Source organism: Halichoerus grypus, chromosome 4 (genome assembly GCF_964656455.1).
Source record: "Halichoerus grypus chromosome 4, mHalGry1.hap1.1, whole genome shotgun sequence".
Lineage (NCBI taxonomy): Eukaryota > Metazoa > Chordata > Mammalia > Carnivora > Phocidae > Halichoerus > Halichoerus grypus.
The window spans coordinates 148,258,688-148,278,236 of NC_135715.1; the positions used below are offsets into that span (position 1 = coordinate 148,258,688).

At 35.2% G+C, this 19,549-nt stretch overlaps 1 protein-coding gene and 1 long non-coding RNA gene across 7 annotated transcripts in view; one reads left to right on the plus strand and one right to left on the minus strand.

Moving 5' to 3' along the window:
* TFPI (tissue factor pathway inhibitor) overlaps positions 1-17,137 on the minus strand; it is a 62,927-nt gene extending 45,790 nt beyond the window's left edge. For 3 of the 5 annotated variants that reach the window (XR_013447255.1, XM_078071084.1, XM_036073838.2), the window contains exons 1-2: positions 17,000-17,124; positions 5,035-5,095 (exon numbers count right to left, since the gene is read on the minus strand). The gene's annotated coding sequence lies outside the window, so the exon portion shown is untranslated. Of the gene's footprint in view, positions 1-5,034; positions 5,096-16,999 lie in introns of all 5 variants that reach the window. The other 2 variants (XM_036073836.2, XM_078071083.1) reach the window with 2 other exon arrangements.
* Positions 16,030-19,549, plus strand: part of LOC118523972 (uncharacterized) — a 50,215-nt gene continuing 46,695 nt past the window's right edge. For both annotated transcript variants that reach the window (XR_013447256.1, XR_004911363.2), the window contains exons 1-2: positions 16,030-16,340; positions 17,119-17,188. This is a non-coding gene — a long non-coding RNA (uncharacterized LOC118523972). The remainder of the gene's footprint in view (positions 16,341-17,118; positions 17,189-19,549) is intronic.

Below are 19,549 nucleotides of genomic sequence, written 5' to 3' on the forward strand. Positions count from 1 at the left end.
GAGTCATCATTATAAGCATTATGTTGGCATTAGGATTATTTACCTATGAAATAAGATTAAAATAAAGATAAAATGTCATGAGGTTCTAACTATATGGAATATATACCACATTTATTTTAAGAAATGATATTAGAAGTACAAAGATATATCATTATAAAACATTATTTTTTGTAATGTTTTATCATTTTTTGAAGTGGTTTCTTATCTATTAGGTTTCTGTATCTTGACAATAATGCTGTACAGCCAATGGGACAGATGTACTGGATTTATGTTAGAGATACGTGATTTATTTTCCAACATCATATGCCTAGATGGCTAGTAAGTGACAGAGGCAGGGCTTGATCCTGGACTTTCCCAAAGCTTCCTTAAAATAAGCAAGACTTATGGGATAGACACTAAATCCAATTCAGGAAAATATAATTCAATATATTGATTACTTATATCTGTCTGTATTTGTCTTTGAAATATTATCTTTATTGTGAATCAGAGACTATGAGTAGGCAATATCACCAAAGGAACTGCAGGATAAAAATCAGTTTCTCTGATTTGCTAATCCTATAAGTACAATTCATTAACCAAAATAAGTTTTTGCTGTGGTCATTATTATAATTTTTGATTTAGTGAGTTGCGTAAATGTTTTCTATTCCTGGTTTAAACTCTATACTTCATTAGTGATTATATTTATTACTATATAAATATTTCTACATCATTCTATCCATATATATGGGAAGTTTGTTTTTGACCCAAGCCTTAGCTTTTGACCCAAGCTCATTCTTGAAGGGCATATGGGAAGTTGGTTTTTGACCCAAGCCTTAGCTTTTGACCCAGGCACATTCTTGAAGGACATAGGTCAAAGCCTTAAAAAACCTGGGGCGGGGAGAGATCTATCCCTTACACTTGAGAAGAGGACACAGAAGTTCACCCAGCAGTCAAAGACTGAATGAATAGAACAAGTCTACACAAAGGAACATCTAAAAAAGGTGCCTGAAAATCTATAAAGTATCAAATTTTCTTTTTTCCCCAAACTTTAGAGGAAATAGAAGCCACATCTATAAACATAAAAAAAAAAAATCTTGACCAAAGACCAAATTTGAAGGAGCACGTGGGTGGTTAAGTCAGTTGAGCTTCTGACTCTTGGTTTTGGCTCAGGTCATGAACTCAGGGTCCTGGGATCAAGCCTCATGTCAGGATCTACCACTCAGCAAGGAATCCACTTGTCCTTCTTTCTCTATCCCTCTGCCCCTCCCCTCTCTCTCTCTCTCTCAAATAAATAAATAAAATCTTTAAAAAGAGAGAGAGAGAGAGGTGTGTATGATATATAATATTATTGGAAGTGGAGGTGGGGAGAAGTGGCCTGATTTGTGAGGAAAATAAAAAGTAAATTCAAGATAATTTGATGATTAAAATTACATGGAAGGTGAGGAAGAGAGAAGAATCAAGGACAGCTACAGTTCCTGCTTTAGCAAAGGGGTCAATGGATAGTTCCAGGCAATGAGTTGAGAAGCCTAAGAAAAGGAGCATGTTGCTTTAGGAAGGTGATGAATTCCATGTGAGGCAGTTTGAGTTTGAATTGTAAGACATTCATTGGAGCCATGAAATAAGAAACCCAATATGTAGATGTGGAGCTCAGGGCAGATATCTCTGCTAGAGATAGAAATGTGAGAATCAAAGTATAAATGATAATTACTTCTGTGGAGTGGATGAAATTGATTTAACAAGTACTTGTATAGCATTTGCTATGGAGCAGGCATTCTTCTTCTTCTAAGTGTTTTTATAAACTTTAGTTTATGTAATCTGTGACTCTGTGAGGTGAGTGTGAAGATTGGAAAGGAATACCTAGAACTAAAGTCCAAAGAATGAGGATGAGGAAAAAAGATCTGAGAAGATGACTAAGAAATAGCCAGGGAAGCAGGAGGAAACCTGGCAAGCTATAGTGGCACGAACGTTAAGGGAAGTGGACACTTCAAGAAATTGTTGCAAGTTGACAACGTCTAAAGCACAAAAGGTTCAAAGGAAGGCAAGAGCTAAAAAAACATGCATGGGGTTTAATGACAATGACATTGTCACCACCCTTGCAAAATTACAAGATTTAGTACAGTGGTGTGGGCAGCAGCAGCTAAACTATTGAAGGAACTGGAACAGAGGCTGTGAAAACAGCAAGTTAGGATATCATTTTATAAGTGTATCCTGAAAAATAAGAGAGAGCATTTGAAGGGAAACTTTTGTGGAGGGTATAGTTTTATGTTTCTGCCATTAGAGAGAGGGAGACAAAAGCTAAAACAAAAATAAAATGAATAGAGGGGCACCTGGGTGGCTCAGTTGGTTATGCGCCCAACTCTTGATTTCAGCTCGGGTCATGATCTCGGAGTCCTGGGATTGAGCCCCACATCAGGCTCCACGCTCAGTGGGGAGTCTGCTAGGGATTCTCTCTCTCCCTCTCCCTCTCCCTCCTCCCCTCCCCCCACTCCCACACATGCTCTCTCTCTTTCTAAAATAAATAAATAATTTTTTGAAAAAAAATAAAAATAAAATGAATAGAGGATCCTGGCCAACAGGTGAAGAGGGTCTAACTTTGGCCTGAAGAAAAGAGTATATTCCATTAAAACAAGAGGTTTTCTTTTTTCAGAGGGGTGTGGATAGAGGGATATGATACATTTTCGGGTATGTGCATGTACATGTGTGTGTTTTGTGAGAGAATTGTTGAGAGCAAGTAGAAAGTAGATCTTCTTGCTGTGATTCAATATTCTAGGCGAATAAGAGGCTGAGATTGTTCAAAATGTCAAGAAGCAGTGGACTTTTAAAAATGTGAGGGTTTGATATTTTCTCTAGATGAAATAAAAGGAGATATTGAAAATTTCTTATTAAAAGATTTATGGGCTTCTGGAATCCAAAATTATAAATTCATAATAATCTGTGCCTTCGAAAATCAGTGCTCCTTCTCTCCAGATATAAAAATTAAGCTTTTGAAGGATTCAGAGTTGGATTTTATCAATTGGACAGACATAAAAGACAAAAAGGGCAAGACTTTGAGGAGTGTTGGCAAGAGGAAATATATAAGTGGTTTATTATTTAATCATCAAATAATTTTTCCTGCATGTGTACATTCTTTGTTCAAAAATGTAGATGATATGTTAAGTGAGCAATATCACACACTTGGAAATTTAAATATATGAAAATGGCTAAATGCAAACTCATGCTTATTTTAGCATAAAGATGTTACATTTTTAATGTAGATATGCAACATCATGACAATTATTAGATATGGCAGCACATCCATCTACCAGATATAGTATTACACAAAGTTAAATTAGTAATGATAATGAGTAGAAGATAAAGTGGGGAATAATCATGGTAATGTGAGTTTTAAAAGCTGAATACAAAAATATATGTCTATTTTAAGGTAAACTAAGTAAAAATTGTTCATGCAGAAAAATATGTTTTAATAAGGGAGGATATATTAGGCCAGTGAGATTATGGATCTATTTTTGAACTTTTTTTTAAAGATTTATTTATTTATTTTAGAGAGATAGAAAGAGTCATGTGCATGAGCAGGGGAAGGGTCTGTGGGAGAGGGAGAGAAGCAGACTCCCAGCTGAGCAAGGTGCCTGACTCAACGTGGGGCTTGATCTCACGACCCCGAGATCATGACCTGAGTTGAAACCAAGAGTGGGATGCTCAACTGACTGAGCCACCCAGGCGCCCCATATTTTTGAACTTTTTAAACTGTTGTTTCAGTTATCTTGTTTGTTTGCATACTGAACAACCATTCCTTACCACTTTTGGTTGATACTACTGACCTCAATATGTTCATAAATCCAGTTCTCAGGGAAAGATAGCCTATGTCTGCCCCAGGAATAAATGTATAAATAATGAACTCTTCATTAATCCACATTAATCGGTGATTCCATTTCCCTTACAGTGATTGGTTTAATTATTTCAGTATGATAAATCTCTGGCCAATGATATGAGAAAGAAAGTATGCTATTTTCCAGGGCTCGGGATGGGGTACTTTTGCAAAAGATCCTTGCTCTAAATGGAGCCACATGGGAAAGGCCACATGATGTCCCTGTTCACTTGTCTTTATATGATGCCTATGGCTGAAGCAACCATCTTGTAATATTGAGAATTCCCTGAAATAAAAACTACCTGCTAGGGTCGCCTGGGTGGCTGTTGGTTAGGCGTCTGCCTTCGGCTCAGGTCATGATCCCAGAGTCCTGTGATTGAGCCCCACCTCAAGCTTCCTGCTCAGCGGGGAGTCTGCTTCTCCCACTCCCTCTCCCTCTGCCCCGCCCCCGGCTTGTGCTCTCTTTCTCTCTCAAATAAAAAAATAAAATCTTAAGAAAAAACTACCTGCCGTAGGGGCGCCTGGGTGGCTCAGTTGGTTGAGCGACTGCCTTCGGCTCAGGTCATGATCCTGGAGTCCCTGGATTGAGTCCCGCATCGGGCTCCCTGCTCGGCGGGGAGTCTGTTTCTCCCTCTGACCCTCCCCCCTCTCATGTGCTCTCTCTCATTCTCTCTCTCTCAAATGAATGAATAAAATCTTTAAAAAAAAAAAAAACTACCTGCTATAAATGATGGAAATAAAATGACAGAAGAACCTAGATTTGCTAACAAGTCTTGAAGCATATTACCTCTGTGCTTTGTAGTAATAAGACAATATAATGAGATAAGTAGCCTTATTATTTAAGCTAGTGGTGCTGTAGTTTTGTCCTACCACCAGCCAAATGTAACCTAACTGGCAGTTATTTTTCTGTTTTTACTGTTTCACCAGTTTCACAAACTGGTTATTAATCAATTTGTTTCAATTGCTTTTGATTGAAGGATGCTTAGGAGATGAGAAAATAATATCAGTACTACAAAGCCCAGGTCAGAATCCCCTTTTCTTATCATTAAAACTGTTTTGACATTAAAATAATGCCTGATGTTTTGCTATAAAAGAGTCAAATTTTTAAGGTTTTTTAAAAAAGCTTTAGTGTCTTTTATTTTTTTATGTTTTAAAATAAGCTCTCCACCCAACGCGGGACTCAAACTCACCACCCTGAGATCAAGAGTTGCGTGGTCTTCTCAGTCTACTGACTAAGCCAGCCAGGAACTCCTAAAAGAGTCAAATTTTTAGATCATGTTTTAGAAGTATATGCAGAGTAAAGATAAAATATGGGAAACAATGAAGCAAAACATTCTGATTTGGTAAGTAAATTCATATTAGAAACAGAGTGGTTCAAAAATAAAACAAAATCAAAACAACAAAAAACCTCCTGAAATAATTGCAGGCTATTGACTCCACTTATGTTTACCTAAAGATTGGCCAATCCTCTAGGAAAACATCTCTTAAGTCTGGCTCTTATTACAGGAAGTCATATTTCCGGAGAATTGTGTAATGTGAAATTCCCTAATGTTAGTTAACAGGTCAAATCATAACATTTATCTGTATTTTAGATTGTGACAGTCTCATTGATAAAAAGCTTTGCTACTCTCTTTCTTTTACATTCAGGAGCAGTTGTCAGATATGATTTTATAAAGTTTCTTCTAAGAATAATACATTAAAAGCTGTTCACCATGTAGGCCTAACTTCTTGTCATTTATAATGTAAGAAATAAAAGTAAGGAAAATCCCATAGAAAGGAAATGGTGACACCAGGGAGAAAGAGTGAATATCTTCATGTTACAAACAAATAGCACACATGTGTAAACAATTTATTTAAAAAAAAATAAACAAAAACTGAAGTGGAGAACATGGAGATACAACTATATACAGTTAGAGATAAAAGAAACCATAAGGATAAGCATTTTTTAATAGCACTGAATCCCAGAAACAGATTTTTCCCCCAAAGTCTTACATTTGCAAATTGGCAGAACTTCAATTCAAACATAGGAATTGTGACCATTCAAGGAAAAGGCAACTTCACTTTCTATTCTCACAAGAAAGACCCACTGTTCTTGCAAATAGCTTCCTCTTTTTTTCCCCTAAAGTGTTTTTCAGATTATTTACAATCTCTAGAAAATAACATTCATCAAATTTTAACTAGGGGATTTTTATTCTCTGTTTTGGGCCTAAGTCCTATAAGTAAAATAAGTCAAGAAGAAACTCATCAGTTAAAATAATTAAAAAAAATTTTAGGGGCGCCTGGGTCGCTCAGTCGGTTAAGCGTCTGCCTTCAGCTCAAGTCTTAATCCCAGGGTCCTGGGATCAAGCCCCACATCGGGGGGGTGGGTCCCTGCTCAGCAGGGAGACTGCTTCTCCCTCTCCTGCCTGCCGCTCCCCCTGCTTGTGCTCTCTCTGCCCCCCCAGCAAATAAATAAAATCTTAAAAAATATTTTTAATTTTGTGTGTATATTTTTAAAAAGGAAAAACAATATCCCTCTAAACAATAATAAGAAATATTACTTCTTATTGCTAGTTAAGAGAGAATAGAGACCCGGAAGTAGAGAAGGAAAATTGAGAAGCGATGGGAGGGAAGGAGGAGAATAAAGAGATAATTAAAAGTTATGAATATGGAAAATGTAAATACGTAAAAATATTTCTAAAAATCCTTAAAGTCTGAAGAGAATGTGATAGAGATCTCTTTATACTAAAACTACAGCCGTCAAAGGGAAACCAGGTAGAAACACATAATAAAGGAAATAATGACAACTACCAAAGATTCTTCATGATATATTTACCCATAATCACCGAAAGTCTTTTAGAAAAATATTCATGGAATAATTTCTCTAGGTTTTACAGTTAAATTTGTGAGACATTTTTTTTCAAAAGAAGGTGGCATTCATTTCTTTGAGTTCATCTTTCCTCATCACAGTGACTCTGATTCCCATACTAACTCAATTTAGTTAAAAGCAAAGCTTGTCATGGCATACTGCTTTCATTTCTTTTCTTTAAGGGGAAAAAAACAAATAAAGTTAATGTTCTATATCTAAACCAAAATCGAGGTTTCTGAGAATTCAATTCTGTTCAACTACTAATGCTAATAGCTCCAAATAGAAGTAAATGGAAAAGTCCATCGTCTCTCATGGTTCGTCTCCCAAACAAACTGAGGGTTCTAGAGGGGAGGGGGGTGGGAGGATGGGTTAGCCTGGTGATGGGTATTAAAGAGGGCACGTTCTGCATGGAGCACTGGGTGTTATGCACAAACAATGAATCGTGGAACACTACATCAAAAACTAATGATGTAATGTATGGTGATTAACATAACAATAAAAAATTTTAAAAAAAAGAAGTAAATGGAAAAAACACAAACGAATACCGTAAACTTAGGTGTGAGGAGACAGAAAAGAACTAAATATATTAACTGTGGCTTTCTCTATTATTCGTAGTATCCATATTAAAGAAGAGAACGATATAGAAAAATCTATGGTTGCTTCTATTTTTCCTACTGTTTGTATTTGTTTTTCTAGGTACCCATTTTAGAGTAAGATAGGAAAATGGCATTGCAGACCTTGCTTCTCTATGTCTGTTTATTATCTTTTGGTTATATAACTAATTTATTAATTCTAATGAATCTATCATCTTTTGGTTATACAAATCATTTATTAATTCTTTTTTTTTAAGATTTTATTTATTTATTTAGAGAGACAGAGAGAGCGTGAGTGGGGAGGTGCAGAGGGAAAGCGAGAGAGAATCTCAAGCAGACTCCACACTGAGCACAGAGCCTGACATGGGGCTTCACCTCACAACACTGAGATCACGACCTGAACCAAAATCAAGAATCAGACACTTAACCAACTGAGCCAACCTGGCGCCCCAATTATTTATTAAATCTAATGATTCTATTAACTCATATTGAAGATGACATCTATGGGCAGGGGGTTTATGAACTTTGGAAAGACATAGAAAGACAGTTGCGACCATTCAAATTAGAACTGTAATTCATAGCTAATGGAAATCAGGTTGATATGACCTTTTCTTATTTCAAGAATCAAAGTCAGGTCAATTTTCTTATTTCCCCTCAAAGTTTGTTGCAGATTTTGTCTCTGTTTAGACAAATATATTAGAGTCTTCTCAATTTTCTGCTTCTGATGATCTCAATTTATATGAAAAAAGGAGAGCAAAATGTTAGCCCACTTACGATGTAGGGGCCCAGAGCAGACTGCCCCAAGATGGGCCACTTTGGCATGATTCTGAGCTGAAGGCAGTCAACACCCTAAGAGCTCAAGAAAAACTTTTGTCCATCCCTTAACTACATAGAAGAATCTAAATTGGGGGTCTTTCCCAGAATAAAAGTTATTAGCAGAGATAAATTTTATCTTGAGCGATCTATCTGTATGGCAGGACAAATATCTAATTACCAAACATCTGTTCTTCTTCTTATTGTTCTGTGAATTGCATTCCTTTCCTCTGAAGTCTGAGACCTCTACCCCCTTCTTCTTAGTTCAGAATGACATATAAACCTCATTTTACCCTGACCATCTTTGGAATTTCCATGTCTGTGTGGATTCCCCATATGTATGATATTAAATTTGATTTCTCCTGTTAATCTGTCTCATGTCAATTTGATTCTAAGTCCAGCTAGAAGGGCCTTTGAAGAGGACAGAAAGCAAGTATCTCTTGTTCTGACTGGAAAAGTGTTATAGTTCCAAAAATTATCTAAAGTTTTTATCCTTAGGTATAATAAACACGATGAACCAATAATGATAAATTTTCTCATTCTTCAGTGGGTTAAATTGCTGGTGAAATAAGTCCTAATGTGAAAAAATCCTATAATTTATGATTGTGCTCTAATGAAAAGTATCTGGAGGAGTGTGAGCTTAGTTCAAGATTGGAACTGCAGGGGCACGTGGGTGGTTCAGTTTGTTAAGTGTCTGCTTTCTGCTCAGGTCATGATCCCAGGATCCTGAGATGGAGTCCCACATAGGGCTCCCTGCTCAGTGGGGAGTCTGCTTCTCCCTCTCCCTCTGCCCCTCCCCACCATTCATGCTCTTTCTCTCTCTCTCAAATAAATAAACTAAATATTTTTTAAAAATTAAAAAATAAAAAAAGATTGGAACTGCAGTTGTTGGTGACTGTACCCATATGTTTAGATGACATCCTGAGTTCAACTTCCCTGAATCATTGCTGTAAAGGAACAGGGAGCCCCCAGGGAGCTGAGTCATGGACTTCCAGGAATCATTAGCATGTTGATCTTCAGCTACTTCCATTCAAGACTATAAAATGTCAGACCCATAAAAGAATGAGAACTATGGGCCAGAGAATGAAAGGCAATGGTGCCACTTCCTTTTTTACTCAGAGCATCCAACAAATAGTTCTTTTTTTCTTGGCTTCTTACAATGAATGCTCATTATTTTACATTTTTATAAAGACGAGTTAGTTTGTCCAAATTGTCATTTCTTTTTTCCTATCCAAATTCAATCTAATACATACTCATGTAATCAGAAATCAGATAATATCTTCTTGTAAATGCCCTACTTAATTCCTTTGATTGTAATTTTCTAAGAATGGAGAACAGAGTTTTGATTTTTTGGTAAGCTACTTTAAATCTTAATAATTAAATTCATTTATACATTATTAAAATGTATGACATTGCATACTTTTTGTATCATGCAAAGGATCTAATATATAAAAAGCATATAGTGGGACACCTGGGTGGTTTAGTCGGTTAAGCGTCTGCCTTCAGCTCAGGTCATGATCCCAGGGTCCTGGGATGAGTCCTGCATCAGGCTCCCTGCTCAGCTGGGAGCCTGCTTCTCTCTCTGCAGTCTGCTCCCCCTGCTTGTGCACTCTAGCTCTCTCTCTCTCTCGGACAAATAAATAAATAAAATCTAATAAATAAATAAATAAATAAATAAAAAGCATATAGTTAATGCTCAGCTTTGAAGATATTAAAAATTGAATGTGCTTATTCAAGTGTAATGATAGAACTGAAAGTGATCTTAAAATGATTTAATTTCTTCTTTAGCTCCTCAAAAAGATCTTTTCTCAAAGATTTGTTTTTCATGGGATAACTTTATATGGCTTATCTCACACAAAAACTTTATAAAGAGGGGCACCTGGCTGTCTCAGGTGATAGTCCATGCCAGTCTTGATATCAGGGTTCTGAGTTTGAGCCCTGTTGGATATAGAGGTTGCTTAAAAATAAAAATCTTTAAAAAAAAAAACTTTATAAAGATAACTTCTTTATTTTGCCTTCTCCAGGACATATTACTACTTGATACTCCTTTTGATCCTAACTCTATATACTGTTTTCTTTAGATATTTAATCACATCTCAGATATATCCTTCATGGTGATATGTAGGCTCCTGAGGGAAACTACAGACTTCTTTCTAAAATACAAATACACATGTGCACAGATATTTTTTTCACACACATTTATGAAGACCATCCATGGATGTTCACTCATTCATGTCTTTTTAAGTGAGGCATCCAGTAACTATTACAAGGATAGATGGTCACTTGTATCTCCTTCCTGAATATGGAGATGATAATATGGAATGCAGTAAGTGGTAATGGGAAGAGTTATGTTGATAAAACAATGAAATGGCAAACGATCATTTCAGGGACCTTTAACTTTTTAAAGGGCTTTAATTAATTAATGCAAACCTAAAATGGCTTTAAAGAAGCTGACCACAAATAGAAGAAAAAAAAAAAAACTCTTGCCATGTGATTTGAGGCTAATCTAAATTCTCCTTGATTAAACATCTTTCCTCAGTTGATACATTCATCAGGATTTCCTTAAGAGAAAACATACAAAACATACAAAAAGAGGTTAATCCTGGGACGTCTGGAACCAGATAGAATAAAATTATTGGCACCAAAAGAAGGGCCTAGCCATTTCTAGGAAAAACTGCCTCTCTCACAATTTTTTGTTAAACCACATTTTTTATTTTTTTTTTAAAGATTGTATTTATTTATTTGACAGAGAGACACACAGCAAAAGAGGGAACACAAGCGGGGGGAGTGGAAGAGGGAGAAGCAGGCTTCCCACGGAGCAGGAAGCCCGATGCAGGGCTCGATCCCAGGACCCTGGGATCATGACCTGAGCCGAAGGCAGACGCTTAACGACTGAGCCACCCAGGCGCCCCTTGTTAAACCACGTTAACATCAGGATGTGGATATATAATGATTTCTCATTGTGTACCAGTTTCCTTTTCTCATAGACTGAACAACCTTGCTAAATGAGATTAAAACCACAGAACTCAAACAAGATGTGTAGAAACTCGAATAATGTACGCGCTCTTGTACGTGATTATAAAATCAAATTCTAATGCTAAATAAATATAGTCTACAATATTTATCATTTGGGATTATGTTTGCTTCAACTGGTATAAATAATTGAGCTGTGAGGTAACTTTAAACATCCTAATTAATATACATGTAATTGGAGTCATGGAAAGAGAGGAGTGTGCCTAAGAAGGAAATGTGCATCAGATGGAAATGTGGATCTATACAAAGGAATGAAGATGCCAGAGCATGTAACTACATGGGCAAATATAAAAGATTTTTTTAACATTTAAATCTGTTTAAAAGATAATTACCTCACCAATTTTGACAAATATATCATACTAATACGTTAGTAAAAGGAGTTTGGAAAATATGGCTAGTCTTTCTAGCTTCATAAATTTTCTGTAAATCTAAATGTATTTAATTAAAAAGTTTATTTTAAAAAAGATAACTCACTGAAACCAGAATAATGACATTGTAGTGTGTTACTAATAACATATATGGAAACAAAATGTATGACAACAATAGCACAAAGGCCAGGGAAGGAAAAGTAGAAGTATACTGTTTGAAATTCCTTGTACTATAAGAGAAATGGCTTAATATCTCTCAAAAGTAGACTGGGATATATCAAAGCTGTATATTCTAAGCCCCCAAACAACCACTAAAGTAAAAAGAGTGATAGCAAATAAACCAACAGGGATAAAATATTATCATACATAGTACTAAATTCAAAAGAAGACCCCAAATAAGTAAAAAAGAGAACAAAAATAGATAGGACCCATAGAACAACAGCTTAATGCGAGACTTAAATTCAAACATATCAATTATCATATCAAATGTAAATGTTTTAATTTAAAGGCAAATATTGTCTGGGGTGCCTGGATGGCTCAGTCAGTTAAGCATCCCACTCTTGATTTCGGCTGGGATCGTGATCTCAGGGTCATGGAATCAAGCTCTGTCTTGGGCTCTACACTTAGGAAGTCTGCCTCTCTCTCTTTCTCTCTCCCTCTGCCCCTTCCCCTGCTGGAGCACATGCACACTCTCTCATATAAAGAAAATCTTAAAAAATAATAATAATAAAGGCAAATATTGCCTGATTGAATAAAACATCAAGATCAAGCTATCTGTTGCCTAAAAGCTCATTTTATATACAAACACACAAGTTAAAAGTTCAAAGACCTTGATATAGACTGATAAAAGAATAGATAAGGTACAAATTACTCATGTGAAGAAATGGAGGTTTCACATCGTTGTAGATTCTAGTATAAGTTAATATTATAAATAACTTTATGCCTATAAATTTGAAAACTTAGATAAAAGGACCAATTTCTTGAAAGACATAAACTACCAAAGCTCACTCAAGAAGAAATAGATAATCTGAATAGCCCTATAATTATTTTTTAAAAATTGAATTTTATAATTACAAACCTTTCTACAAAGAAAACTTCAGTCCCAGATGGTTTCACTGGTGAATTCCACCAAACATTTAAAGAAGAAATAATATGAATTTTACATTAACTACTCCAGAAAATTTAACAGAAGGGAGGGAATACTTGCCAACTCAATCTGTGAGGCCCAAATTACCCTGGTACTAAAACTAAAAAAGACAATATGACTAAAAAAATTAGCCTTCAGTACAGCCATATTAGGTAAAAATATGTTCCTATTTTCATCAGGAAATAAAACAGGAAGAATCTATTTTGATTTTTAAAAATTCAGGTATCCAACATTATAATATTTGTACTCTTATTCTATTAATTGAGAAAATGTAAAGGGAGTATTATTAGGAATCTAGAATTCTTCAAACTGAATTCTTACTAATAGTTTTCTTTTACTATTTTCTACTGTAGTAGATACACCATGAAATATGCTATTTTAACCATTTTTAAGTGTACAACTCTGTGGCATTAATTCCATTCACAATGCTGTACAATCATCACCACTACCTATTTCTGAAATTTCTCATCACCCCAAAGAGAAATTCGGTATGCATTAAGCAATAACTCACCATTCATCCCTTCTTCTAGATGCTGGTAACCTCTAATATACTCTCTGGCTCTGTGAACTCGTCTATTCTGGATACACACATGGAATTATACACCGTATGTTCTTCTCTGTCTGGCTTATTTCACTTAGCATAATGTTTTCAGGGTTCATTCATATAGCATGAATCAGAAATTTATTCATTTTGTTTTCATGTATACTTGAAAATAGTTGGCACAAAAAGAGCAAGAGTAGGCATATGATATTTTGATATAATCATTTTGATTCATTTTCTAAGATACTTTCAGTTTTCCTAAATGAACTTTAAAAATATCAAAATTTTGCAACAAACACTATTATTCTGAAGACTCAACCTGTTACCAAGATTTACTCCATTTCTAAGCCTTGTGGAATGAGGAATGAGGTGAAGCTTAGAGATGGGTTATTATGGGGTTCAAGGATAGCTTAGACATTGATAAGAATCATGAACAAGAGAGAGAAACAGACTGACAGCAGAGTGGTGGTGGTGCTGAGGGTGTGATACAGTTGAAGTGTATCCGTGGCACATTATGCTTGGTAATAAAAACACTACATTTTATTAGTGCCATATTGATTGATACTTTCACATTTCTGATGTTGAAATAGCCTAATCAACAACATATAATATTTATTCAGTCTAGAGAGAATGCTACCATTACATTTTGATTTGGGAATTCCTTGCAATAAGTCCATGTCACCTCAGGAAACTGGCCCACCAGACAGAACAATTGGGATAGAAATATTGCATCACTGAGACTTCTACTATGGACCATGGTGTCCTTTTACTCTTTTGTTTTTAAAATAAATTTAAAATGGGTTTGTTCCAACTGAGAGAGAACATCGAATCCCAAAGGAAGGCCTGAAAAGAGATGAATAGAGCAGATTTGACATGGGTCCAGTGGTTTTTGTTATTAGTTCTGGAAAGAAAAATTGTGGAAAAGACTAGGTCACCCTCAACCTTTTGGTAGTTGAATCTTTTTTTTTTCTCCCCAAAGATTTTATCTATTTATTTGAGAGAGAAAAAGCAAGAGAGATAACAGAGGGAGAGGGAGAAGCAGACTGTTGACTGAGCGGAGAGCCCAATGCAGGGCTCAATCCCAGGATCCTGAGATCATGACCTGAGCTGAAGGCAGCCACTTAACAGACTGAGCCACCCAGGTGCCCCTTGGTAGTTGAATCTTAAGCTCTGGTTCTACATGATACTTGCCACTTGGAGAAGGAAGTAAAAACAAGGAAAGAAGAGTAATGGGAAGACTGGGCTCCTGGAAATGATATATCACACCAAGAAACCGGTCATTGAGGATCTCAGAGACCCAATAGAGATGGTCTAGCATGAACGAACTTTATGGAATAACTTGTACCTTTTCTTCATTTTGTTGAGATTTAATATTCAGAATCAAGGACTTCATTAGTTACTCGATTTCTTGAATTCAGATTTCTCCAAAGCACAAAACAATCAGAAGGAATTATAGTATTGGTATATTTCTATGAAAAGTAAAATGCATTTAAAAATATTTTTGTAAACTAATTTCCCAAGTTAAATATTTTAGATGGAAAACAGAAAAGGGAGGGAGCTGGAGACAGCCTTTATTGAAATAGGTGAATTAGATCATAGTACAGGTCCTCGATCATGTCTACATAGCAAAAATAAATTGGTAATACAATTAATTTATTTTAACCAATATTATCATTCAACTTATCCAATGTATACTAATAAATATTTTTGAAAACTCTGTTCTAAGTACTTCCCTTCCTTTTTCATATTGTCTTTCCTGCCCTTTACTTTTTTACTTTGCATTTTTTTTTTCTGCTAATTAGGTAGTGATATGAGGTGAAATCTGTCTTAAAAGTTTGTGACACTGAACTTAAACCAACCATTTCTGAAGAATATATAAATATAGCACATTTACTATTTGGTTAGTTGCTATGTATTCTGGGAATAAGTAAAGCCTTTGGAACTTGGTCTTTTCTTCCAGTAGTTAGTCATCTTGTCCAATTATCTTTTGAATTTGAATAATACAGATAACAAAGATCAGGAAATTAATTCTGAAGAAAAGAGTAAATTAATGTTATGAAAACTATAATTTAATACAAAAACAATTTTCCACTACATAATTTTATCTTTTAATTTAGCAAAAATGTTTATAAAAGAAGCTTCTAGTCAAAATAGTTGTATGACCAACATGCAAGTGAAGCCCTAGAGTTACAGTCAATCAGACCAGCAAGCACTAACTGAGGGCATAATTCATTTGGACAGGAGCCACATTTCCCAGAGGGATGTTGATCTAGTCATTGGAGGTAAAACAAATTCTTAAATATATCAGACTATACCTTTAAAAAAAACTAAACAAAACAAAATTTGTGCCATTCAGCACACCTATAGAAAGAGGAACCAAATAGTAATGGGTATGGCATCAAAATTCTCCAACAAGATTCTATGGTCAGTCACCTAAAGACAAATTTGGTTTCCCAGTATAACTATTCAAATTGTTAAAAGTATTTTAAAGTTTTGGTTTTATGTCTATAATGTTAATTATCTGTATGTACATTAATATTTTTAATCTCTGTTGATTCCTATGAATATTTTATATCATTTTTATTAACCCATAGTCTCCAAATTAAACTGCATACTCCCACACATTTTCAAAGACATTATTCACTTTTTAGTTTAAAGATAAGATGAGATACAGATAATATGTCTTGAAATAATTATCAGTAGAATGATGAATTAGAAAAAATCTAAAAATGTTTAGGAAAGGATTTTGTTAGGTCTAAAAACTTTGCAATATCTCAAAATTGACACGTTTCCCTTCTGACGTAAATATTATGCTTTTACACATAAAATATGACTCTCTGGGCTGTATGTTTCCTGCTTGGGTTCTGCCCTTTGTGTTTATCACACAATTTACAAAGTCATTTTGTGACTAATTTCCAGAGCACTGTGACTCAGTGTGGCTGTTGCTTATCTTTTCTTTTTTTCCTACATGGCACTGCTCTTGGCCTTCATTTTTTGGTAATACACAAATGAGCTTTCTCCATAATTAAAATAACTTTGTCTCATTATAGTTCTGTGGTTGTGTACTTCTATATTATGTGCTTTTATTTACTACCAGAAGCAAATTTTAATGTCGTTTCCTAACCAACATGAACATGACAGTACATCATGGAGGTACGTGATCTATTGCTTTAACTAACATAATGGCACTATCTGTAGTGCAATTCTTCTTCTTCTATATTCTTATTTAAGTATCTTGGGATATGAGCTCTGGTCTTCAAAGACTTGTAAAGCATTTCCTTAGATTAGTTACTGTAGGCATAAAATATTTAATTTAGAGTACAAGAATTCTAATGTTTATACTTCATTCTAACTATCAACAATTAAAAGCAATGAAAAAAAATTTCTTTAAACATGCTAGAGAGTCTCCTGATCATATTTCTTTGCGTGTTAATAAATAATATTTAAAAGTAATCCAAATCTTCAGAAAATTCCAATTAAAGAGATACAATAAGTAAAGAATTGCCACTACAAGCTGAACATTTTAAGAAAGGCTACATCTCACCAACTTCTGACAAAAATGTTCAAGGATTTAAAAGCATAAAGATATACTGCATATATATTTGCTTAAGAAGACAAAGTGCTGAGAACTTAATTTTGCATTGCAATATGAGTTTACTTTGTTTACAGAGAAGGGTCAATTTTCATTGTAGGTTAAACGACGATGGTCCTCCCGTACCAGGCTTTGCCTCTCAGGACCCTGCTTTTCTCCCAAGAAAACAGAAATAAAGGTTATTTCTCATGGGCTAGAAAGTATATTGCCAAATACTCACGAGTAAAATCTCTGAAGAAAGTTCTTGGAAAGATTTTTTTCAAAGCCGAGATGAGGTTATTTTGTTTTCCCTTCCAGGCGTTGAAGAGAGGATTTATCTTTTCTACTTCTTTTAAACAGATCAAGGAACTGGGGAGTGGAGAATAGTGAAAGAAATGTAATCTGATCCTGCCAGCAGTGAAAGGGCGAGGTAAGAATTTGATGATTATACAGCCCAAAGTCGCTCCTGTCTATTGGAGCAAAGGGGGAGCCTCAGAGCTGCTTTCAGAGATCACTGGCTTCCTGTTTAGGTCACTCCAACAGTATTTAGGCTAATTTTGCCAAACTCTTTGAAAGGCTTTTCTTTTATGGACTAAACAAAGGAAACAGCTTACACTAAGAATTCACAATTACTCTCCTTGAAGAACTCTTTCTTTTACTTTCTAGGATTCCTTTTGTAATCAGTTAAAAAAACGAAACACGTTTTCCCCCATAGTTATGTATTTCTAAAGCAATATATATAGTATTTTTACATGTTACTTAATAAAATAAACTTTTTTTTCCAGTTTTTTTCTTCAAATTATTTTATCCACATTATCGGTATACTTATGAAAAAATCTGGGGGCTACTGAAGTTTCCTATGATTAGAGAGGCCATGTACTGCATTTTCTGTTGCAGCATTTCGGGCTGTGAACCCTGCATCTCAGCTAGTTGCTAGTTTTGCAACTTTGGTCAATTATTTAAACTCTCTGTGCCTCTGTTTCTTTTTCCCTAAAATAATGATAATCAAAGTTCCTAAGTTTGATATAAGTTAAGTAGTAAATGGATTAATACGTATAAATATATGTATACATATAACGTATGTAAAGTGCTTGAGACAGGCTCCCACACATAGCAAACCTTCAAAAAATGTTAACTATTGTATTTGTTACTATTTATTGTTTGATGATGATGATATTAACATTTCACCTGATTTGTAAATACTTAAATATGTCCGTTTGCTCTGCTGTAGGCTGCTGTCATTGAGATTAACCTTTAGTATTTTCATAATGGAATTATGGTCATATCAGACTAAGATCACTAGAGCTTTCCCAGCATGTCATAATCTACTATGCCATGAAGGCCTAAGTCATTTGATCAGAAAATCCATCAGTTTCTTGTTTTTTCCATTTCAAAATGATTGTCTTTGTGCCTTCAACTTTTTTTGCTTCATTTCTTTGATCTGTGGGTAAGGGGTAACTTTTCTTCTGTGTTTTTAATATTTATTGAATAGCTATTAGATGTCTAGTACATAAATTACCTCATCTAATTCTCACAATTAGCTTATGAAGAAGGTCCTCTATGATGTATGTGCCCAGGGCAGGCCACCCAAGATGGCCTACTTTGGCATGAAGATTACTTTTTAGTTAAAAGCAATCAAAACCCAGCAGATTCAGAAAAGGCTATTTACCTCCAACACAATCGCCTAAAAGAATTTAGATAGAAGACCTGCTCCAGGAATAGAGCTATTGCTAGAAATAACTACATTACAACATGAATAGGCATGGTAGAGAAGAACCTAGCAAGACCTGTTGAATCAAAGTCTACTGGGTCTCATTGTTTCTGATAATCCTGCAAACATTTGTTTACCAAACATTTGCTCTTTTTTTATCTTCCAGTAAATTGCATTCCTTTCTTTTGAAGTCCCAGACCCCCACTCCCTTCTCCTCGTTTGGAATGACACATATACCTCATTTTGCCTGACTGTCTTTGGAAATTCCATGCCTGTGGATCACCCATATGTACAAAATTAATTTGATTTTCTCCCATTAATCTGTCTCATGTCAATTTAATTTTTATTCCGCCTAGAAGGACCTTGAAGGACCAATAAAATTCTTCCTTCCTGACAATGGTGTAGGAGAAAAAAAAAAAAAATTTCCCTCTACCCTTTTAGGTTCTTGGCTGAGACAACTCTGTAATAAAAAGATTAACAGGAAAAAAACAAACAGAAGTTTAATCACATGTATACCTTCTGTATACCTGGGGGATACCTAGGAAAACTGAATAAAACTGAAAAACTGAATAAACTGAAGTGGCCCAAGCCACCACCTTAAACATCTCTAAAGACAAAAGATAATGTTGGGGGGTGGGTGAGCCAGTTATGGGAAGCTACTGGGAAAAGACAGTAAACAAGGATTAGGTTGCTATGCAAATTTAAGTCCTTGCCTTCTCCGTTGATAAAAAAAAAAAAAAAAAAAATTCTAGAGATTTAGTTATCCTCCTCTTTCTGCTACAGAGAGGGAGAAACCTGGATAGACATAAAGTAAATGTCCCTTAAGAAAGGGTAACTTCACTTTCAGAGCTTTTCCTGTGTCTGTCATTTTTTAAAAAAATAATCACCCTAAGTAGGAGATTCAGACTTTCAGTTATGGAATGAATAAGTCAGGGGGATAAAAGGTGCAGCATAGGGAATATAGTTAATGGTGTTATAATGGTGTTGTATGGTGACAAATGGTAGGTAGCACACAGTGGTGAGCATAATGATCAATCACTGTGTTGTACCTGAAACTGAGGTAGAATTATCAGCTATATG